This window comes from Rhinopithecus roxellana, chromosome 4 (genome assembly GCF_007565055.1).
Source record: "Rhinopithecus roxellana isolate Shanxi Qingling chromosome 4, ASM756505v1, whole genome shotgun sequence".
In the NCBI taxonomy this organism is placed as follows: domain Eukaryota; kingdom Metazoa; phylum Chordata; class Mammalia; order Primates; family Cercopithecidae; genus Rhinopithecus; species Rhinopithecus roxellana.
The window spans coordinates 169,114,477-169,123,412 of NC_044552.1; the positions used below are offsets into that span (position 1 = coordinate 169,114,477).

The 8,936-nt window shown below is 37.5% G+C and overlaps 1 pseudogene; it reads left to right on the forward strand.

Moving 5' to 3' along the window:
* Window positions 1-1,992: 1,992 nt before the first annotated feature.
* Window positions 1,993-3,376, forward strand: LOC104671795 (annotated as a pseudogene).
* Window positions 3,377-8,936: the final 5,560 nt, after the last annotated feature.

Genomic DNA, 8,936 nt, shown 5'->3' on the forward strand with positions numbered 1-8,936 from the left:
TAATTTGGCAAACTCTTGCATTTTAAAAGTTTAAAATGAGAGAAACAGAAGGCCACCAAAGAACCATTCTGAAATAGAAATAAGTTCTAATTAAAAAATTATTCATTCTAGCCCCTAGGATGAAGACAAATTGCAATTAGGTCTTGTAATGGAATAATTGCAAACATATTTTCTCCAAATACCTAGGAGAATAAATGATTTTTCCAATAAAATATTTTATCAATAAGCAGAAGCTTTCAAATACATATGTGATATGTACCTTTATCAAATGATTGCTTAATAGAGTTTTACAGATCAGCTGAAAGATTTTAATCAATTTATTTTTTGATTTTCAAATAATTTTTTTTCTTTAATTTTGCCTGGGAAATTGTTTAAATGAGCCAGTATTCCACAAACCATAGTGAAACAAAAGAAGTTGGCATTTTAAATAAGGCAACAGGCTTTCATTCTATGAAACTTCTTATACTGTGGATTAATTTCTTATACTATGAAACTTCTTATACTATGGATTAATTTTGCTTTCTTGAAATTCTAGCTATCTTGGTTTTCACAACACAACATTTTTCTTGGATCTCCTGCTTCCTCTGTGGTCTTCATCTTTTTTTGTTTGTTTGATCTCTTTTGTCCTCATCCTCTTCCTAATTTTTAAATGTAAGTCTTCCTTTCAGGGTTGGATCTTTGTTTCCAATCTTTCCCACTTTGCTGCCATGTGCCCAGGCTCAGTCTCTCTTCTAAAACATGGTCCTTTGTATTTCTTCCTAATGTGTTGAAAATCAAACTCATCACATCTTTTTCCACAAGTTTCCAGGCTCTGTTTGTAACAGAACCATTTCCTCAGTCATACTGTCTCTTTAAGCATCTGAGATGTCTTACTTTTCTTCTAGTTCCTAGGTCAATTACCCCATCACTGCAGCCATGGTTCTCTCTTCTGTTTCTTCTTACTTACCCTTGTTTCAGGCAGTCATTTTTCCCTTGCATAATATAATGAAATGTAATTGATGTCCCTACCTCTTGTCTCTGTCATGATGAATTCCATGGTAATACTTACAAATCAATCTTCCTGAAGTATAGTATTAGCTATGTCAATTCTCTACCAAAAATCCTTACTAGTTTGCCATTTTCTGCTGTATAAAATACAATATTCTCATCCTAGCACACAAGTCCATCCAAATACGGGCCTACCATGTTCTCATCCTCTCACAGTAATGTGTATCTCAGCCAAACTGGTGTTGGTATTCCTAGGACTAACTTCGTGATTTCCTAACTTTTTGCCTTCATCAATGCTTTTCCTTTAATGAGGACTTTCCTACCCTATCATCTGCCTCAAGTTGTTAACATAGTGCTTAATTTTCAAATGCTACCTTACACAGGAAGCCTTCCTTCAACTTCTAGCCAGGCACAATTCCTTTTGTTTCTTTTATCTTCATCTTCCCAGGGCATTGTGCTTGTATGTTTCTAGTGGTACCAACCTTGTTCCACTTTAGCTATTTGAGGATGTGTATATTGCAATTCCACACATTTTTAATTACTCATCTGTAAAATAAAATGAAAGGCACCTATTACAGTGTAAAGTCTCTGGGGGAAGGACCGGTTTATTCACACGTGTCTTTGATGTAGCACACCGCAGGGGCCTAGGCAGTAATAGATGCTTTAATTACTATTGGTTTTACTGAATTGTGAAGACAGCAATAATATTTAGTACATGTACATTTAGACATAAGTTTGCTCTGCAGTTATTTGAGGCATCTTAGAAAACAATCTAAGATTTAAGTCCTAAGGGATATCGTTTTTCAGATTTTAGAAGTCAGGATGGTTCTTTGGAGTTTTCATTTTTTCTTTTAATGAAATGAAAATAAAGCTGATTTAGCGGAGCCGGCGTCTCCACCATGTTAGGTCTGAGGCGGCTGCCATGGGCGCGACGGATACCGCGGATCCCGCGACAGCCCACGTGGGGTCCGCCGCTCTGCTAGCGCCGGGAGCTGCGGTGACACCATGAGCCGGGGCACCGGTTCCCTCCACAGCAAGATCAGCCGGATCTCCAAGGCAGAGATCTGCTACGAGGGCATCCTCTGCACCACCGACACCTAGAACCCCACCGTAGCCCTCGCCAAAATTCCATTTTCTGGTACAGAAGATACATCGTCCAATACCACCTCGAGATGAAGTATTGGAATATATTGTGTTCAATGGGAGTGACATTAAAGACCTCACTGTTTGTGAGCCACCAAAACCACGGTGTTCTGTGCCTGAAGACCCAGCTATCCTTCAGTCCTCACTAGGCTCATCAACTTCTTCATTCCAGTGAGTGGGTTCTCACGGGCCTTTTGCCAAGATGCCCATACACAGTCAGTTCAGTCCAAACTCCTTAGCTGGGTAGGAGTTTCGTGCTGTTGGTGTTGCTGGAAGCTCTTTGACATCGTTTGGAACAGAAACATCAAATAGTGGTATCTTACCCCAAAGTAGTGTGGTTGGCTCTGCCTTAACACAGGATACAAGATCTCTAAAAGCACAGTTGTCTCAAGTTCCCTCAAGCCCTCAGTTAGACACTTTGAGGAAAGCTCAACCATGGAACAAGCAGTGAAGACTGTCTTGGCCCATTTACCTGCTCCAGCACCTGTTGGGAGAAGGAGCCCTGTATCAACTAGGCCTTTGCCATCTACCAATCAAAAAGCAATAGAGAATCAAGAGCACTGGTGAGCTGAAATACACAATGTTTCAAGACCAGAAAACGAGCAACTCAGAAATGATAGCAAGAGACAAAGAGCTCCAGGTGCTCCTTCAGCTCCAAGGAGAGGGCGTAGGGTTCAGCGGGGTACCAGGTATTCTACGAGATGGACCAATGAAATTTGGGAAAGGTTTTGACTTTGAAAGTGCAAATGCACAATTCAACAAGGGAGAGATGGACAGAGATTTTCATAATAAACTTAAAAGAAGATAAACGTGAGAAACAGGAGGAGCCTGTAAATGGTGAGGATAAAGGTGACCCAGGAGTTGATACCCAAAACAGTAAAGGAAATGCTGATGAAGAAGATCCACTTGGACCTAATTGCTAGTAGGAAAAAACTAATCCTTCTTTGATAATATTTCTTGTGATGACAATAGGGAACGTAGATCAACATGGGCTGAAGAAAAAAGATTAAATGCTAAAACATTTGAAATCCCACTTTATCCAAACCCTGGCCATGGGAGATACAGAGGCAGAGGAATCCTTGGCTTCTGTGGTGGCAGAGGGCATGGTGGGGCAGATGTGGCACTTTCACCATCCCTGGAAGATTTCACAGTGGATTCGGAGGAGGTCATGGGGGCAGGGAGTTTTCGGATTTCGAATATAGGAAAGACAACAAAGTTGCTGGATGGTCTATAAACAAGTCTCTGAAAATAGGTGAATTTTTAGCTCTTCATGGTCCTGAAAATTGATTTTAGTCTTTGTGAAGAATGAAGTGAATTCGCTGTACATTTGTCATCAGCACTGGGTTTTTGTTTTGTGTTTGTTTTTCTGCTTAATTTCAAAGATAAAATGTAGTTACTTTTTGGAGTGGGGAGGAGAAAGGCTAATCTTAAAAAATAAATATAAAATATATTTGGAATAGCACAAAGTTACGTAATTTTTTTTTTTTTTTTTTTTGAGACGGAGTCTCACTCTGTCACCCAGACGGGAGTGCAGTGGCCAGATCTCAGCTCACTGCAAGCTCCGCCTCCCGGGTTCACGCCATTCTCCTGCCTCAGCCTCCCGAATAGCTGGGACTACAGGCGCCGCCACCTCGCCCGGCTAGTTTTTTGTCTTTTTAGTAGAGACGGGGTTTCACCATGTTAGCCAGGATGGTCTCGATCTCCTGACCTCGTGATCCGCCCGTCTCGGCCTCCCAAAGTGCTGGGATTACAGGCTTGAGCCACCGCGCCCGGCCAAGTAATTTTTTATGTACAGTTAAGCAGTACTTCAGTGGGACTTATAAGTATTTTTTCCTCACTAAAACTGTATTTTTTAAATTACTAAATCATATTTGGCAATTGCAAGTTGCCTGCAAATAGGACTGTGATACTGTGTTTTGGGCCACAGAAGGTTGTGTGTATGCATGTGTGTATCTTTCTCCTTTCTTTTGGGGAATCCTATAATATGAGGTAGCTTATTTCATCAATTACTTAGGATGCTGGATGGTAGAGAATTTTCAGTCAACTAGGTACACACAGTAAATACAGTTTCTTAGGCAAAGGTAACATTTTATATAGTTGTAAAATTCCATTATATTCCATTGCCAAAGAAACATTAAGAACTTCGTATAGCCACATAAAAAGCAACCAAATTTTTAAAGAATAATCATTTTAAAGTCAGAAAAAAAGCTGATTTTAATATTTATGCTCAGGGCAATATCTGTCTTGGTATTCAGAAAGTTGTGAAAATACAAAAGGAGTTTTTGTGTCTTCCTTCCTATTTTTCTTGCATCAGATCACTTTGCCTCATCTTCTCATCTATAAATTGGGGAATAATGTTATCTACTTCATAGGGTGGTTGTGAGATTTCCTTGAATTAATATATGTGAAGCCATGAGCACAATGCCCAGCATAAGATCATTAACAATCATCAGCAAGGAAGAAACCTGAGAGCAATTGGATTGAACCTGTCTGCAGTCACGCGCAGGTTTTTCTTGAATTCTTATCTTCATCTAAGTCCTTGGATCCTGCATATGTGAGCAATAGTAGCTAAAGTGAACTGTGATTATCTCCTTCTTTCAGCTAACTTCAATCACTGCTTCTGAGTGAACATTGCAGGTTGTGTTTGGTGAGGGATTCAAGGCCTCTATGCTTCACGGTGGAGCTAATCAAATTCTACATCAATTGCTTAATTAAGATTATGAAAAAATAGATAAATTTCACTTGAGAAAAGGACTAAATCTGATTTGTCCATCCGTGTACCACAGCCCATGGCACACTGCCTGGTGTATTGCAGGCACTCAAAAATTTTTTGTTGAATGAAGAAGTCAGTTAATGGAGTTAAACGACTAAGACATGACTTGTTTTTCTTACCTGTAGAAGATCTCCTAGAGATGAACTCCCTTTTTTGAGAGCAATTAGCATATAGTTGATTTTATTATGAAGATAAATGACCCCTTATTTTATAGTAATTGATTTCTTTGCAATAGAATCAGTGTAAGTAATTGGGAATAAATTCTCGTTAATATATGACATTGTTAGAAACATTCCATCTTGCTTGCATGAAAATCATCTAATGGGATTAAATGACATTTTGCAGGTGCTTGCTATGCGCCAGACACAGTTCTAAATGTTTCAAAAAATAAAATGTGCATTTCATAAGTGTGGTGTGGGATCCTGGGTTGAATCCTGAAATGGAAAAAGTATTAATGGAAAAACAGGCAAAATCTGTATAAAATCTGGAGTTTGGTTAATTGCAATGTATCACTGTTGGTTTCTTAGTTTTGTCAAATGTGCCAATGTAATGTAAGAGAGTAATGTTTGGGGAAACAGGTGAGAGGTATATGAAAACTTTCTGTATTATCTTTGCTACTTTTCTGTATACCTAAATTTATTACAAAATAAAAAGCTTATTTAAAGCTATGTATTCATTTGTTTAATCCTTAAAACAAGCCTATGATACAAGTATCATTGTTGGCTCCTTTTACAAGTAAAAATTCAAAGTATAGACAGGTTAAGTTATTCCTCGGGTCAACAGCTGCTGTCAGTGCCAAGATACTGGCATTTTATTCTAGGTTGCAGTGGTCCCCAACATTTTTGTCACCAAGGACTAGTTTCATGGGAGATAATTTTTCCATGGATGGGGGAAAGGGGGATGCAGGGATGGTTTTAGGATGAAACTGTTCCACCTCAGATCATCAGACATTAGTTAGATTCTGATAAGGAGTGTGTAACTAGATCCCTCCCATGTGCAGTTCACTATAGGGTTTGCGCTCCTAAGAGAATCTAATGCCGCCACTGATCAGACAGGAGGCAGAGCTTAGGTGGTAATGCTCACTCAGCTGGCACTCACTTACTGCTGTGTGGCCCAGTTCCTAGCAGGCCACAGACAGGTGTTGATCTGTGGCCTGGGAGCTGGGGACCCCTGCTAGGTTGTACACTTTTTAAACAATATGCATTCCTTTATCTCCTGACTCTAGTAATCAAGAAGTCATTCATGAAGCAGATGTAATCAAAGCTCAGTAAATAATTCTATCTTCTGAGACTCTAGTCATATGGCCAATGATTGACCATTTTTGTTGCAACGCTATTCCCTATGAAACTTAGGCTAGATGCTGTTGATTCTTGATTTCAGAATATCACACAATCAACCACTACCATGACCACAAATTCTAAGTTGAGTGCATTGTAATTGATTCTCATGATCATATCTTAAATTCCTTAACCCAAGACTGAAATGTTGAATTCTGTAGTCATTTGGGGGTTGTCGTGAAAGCCACTGTCCTGTCTCCCTGTACTGGTATCCACACTACGCTCTGTGTGGGTCATATCTGCAAATGTCATGCATTGATGCTTTCCCTGTCAAGCTGTTTATAAAAAATACATAGTTTCTCAGCACACCAACATGGCACAAGTATACATATGTAACAAACCTGCACGTTATGCACATGTACCCTAGAACTTAAAGTATAATAATAATAAAAAAATAGTTTCTGAAGAAAAATTGAAGAAAGACGCAGAGAAGAAAAACGCACTAAAGCAAAAACTCTCCAGAAAAAGGTAAATAAAAAAATTCCTCATAAACTTTAAAGACTAGAACCAGAACTTTAAGCTTAGAGGTAGCTAATATGTTCCAAATAATCTTATTGTACATAGCAATCAAAAACCTCTTTATTCTTTAAAGGGTATTTCTAGCTGCTTTCTTACACCCTTAAAAACTTTATGTCTTGCCTGCACAGCTGCAACTATGACCACAGGCCACTTCTTTTTCTCATTATATTGCCCACCTATTTGTAACAATATCCTTTATTGTTTCCTTAACCACAAACAGCACTGTGGGTGAAAGAAATTATTGCTCTCTTATTTATTTCAATATGACAGATGAAAATGTGTGGGGGAGGAGCACGAACAGGAAGAGAAAGGATTTTTTTTCCTTCACTCTTTGATGCTACTATTTCAAAGCACAATTATACTTTTTTCTCGGTTTTGTTTGGTTTTAATTTGACCAATGAACATTTACAAGATTTGCAATGTATAGGGAAAAATGAAATTATTTATGTTTTTAAAAAATCTATGTGCAAGTTCAAATTTTAATTTATCTAGGAAGACTGTATTACTTCTCCATAGATTCAGATTATTGATTAAAATATTTAATGCATTTCTGCTGGACTCATTTTTCTTCTGAAAACACTTCTTGCTTTCACCTAAAATATGGTGAAAATAAATGCTTATTGTAAGTTTTAGGAAATTTCATTTATCCCTAAGAAATATATTTCTTGTTATGCCCTTGATTTATTATTTTTTTGAACAAATTACTTAATAACTTTTAAACTTGGATATTTATAGCTATATTTTCCTTTGATTACATGTACCTAAGAAGATTTAATTTAAAAAATTGGAATAAAATTATAAAGAAGCTCACTGGAAATCAACCAAAATGGAGTGTAAAATGTAAGAAAAGAAAATCTTTGGGCAGCAGGAGAAACAACCTATCTTGATCTTGGTGTGAAATTTTCTGGTGCTGCTGCCAGTCCTGTTACTGTGGCCCCAGAGTCCATTAGTTCTGTTCTCTCCTTACCTTTCCCATTACTTTCCCTTCCCTGTCTCTGTTTCTCCACTTCTAAACACACACCACTGGCTGAAGTGGCGTGCAGGGAAAGGATGGTGTATTTCTGTTTGTTTTCTCTCTGCATTTTCTATTTTCTGACCACAAAATGGCTAAAGATCCCTCATATAATCCAAAATAGTTTAAAAATTTTGTTTGTAATGTTTTTTGTCCAGGATAATGCTATTGGTTTGCCCAATTTTTTTATACTGTTGGCTATAAGCTCATACAAATTATAAATGTCCTTCATAAATACATTGTGAACTTTTTTCTCTTAGCACTTAGTATAATATTTTGCTACAGTCTGTTATTAATATACCATTTAACATACACATATACATTTGCCAGCCATTATCATTGTTACCTATGCTTGACTGAAAAATATACTGAAAATATTAGTCTACTTTTCCACAGGCTCATTTAACTTGCACTGTTATATTTAAGATATATGCCTATAACACCCCATCTCCCACTTGACACTTCTAAGCCCAACCCACTTTTTACTGTCAGCCATGAGTTCTGCATCTTCCATGAAATGTCACTGGTCCATTCCAGCTCTTGTTGCTTGTTCCTTCTCTCCTCCCCTTTTATTTCTGGATTCTTGAGACCTATACTTTAATGTCAATCTTTTGGCTCAAGTTATTAACCTTCAATGGCAGAGTGGCAAATGTAACTCTTTTATGCTACATAACATAATATCTGCTTGTTTACTGCTTGCATATTCCAATCTAAATTTGAATTGGCATATGATCTTATTGTCAATATATGACTAATTTGTGTAATATAGATATTAAAATTTATATATGCTTTATTTACCTCACAAAAATCTGTATATGCTCAAGCTAGATCTTGAGTTTCATCAAGGTGGTGACCATGTTTTATATTTGTTGGTGTTCTCTGTTCCCTAACAGTGAAAGGGGTCAGTATATTATGATCGATAACTATAAACCCTCTATGGACAGGAACAAATTAAGAAAAGATATTCTACTTGTTTACCTACATGGTAACTTAGAGTTGTTTAAATGTCTCAAATAGAAACATAAACAATCTTGACTCAAATTTTAAAATTATTTTCTAACGAATGATGGAAACCACAAACTATAGGTAGAAAACAGCGCTGAACCTCTTAGTGACTGACCGACAGGAAAACAGGTACCAGAAAGAATGAAGACTTTTACATCAG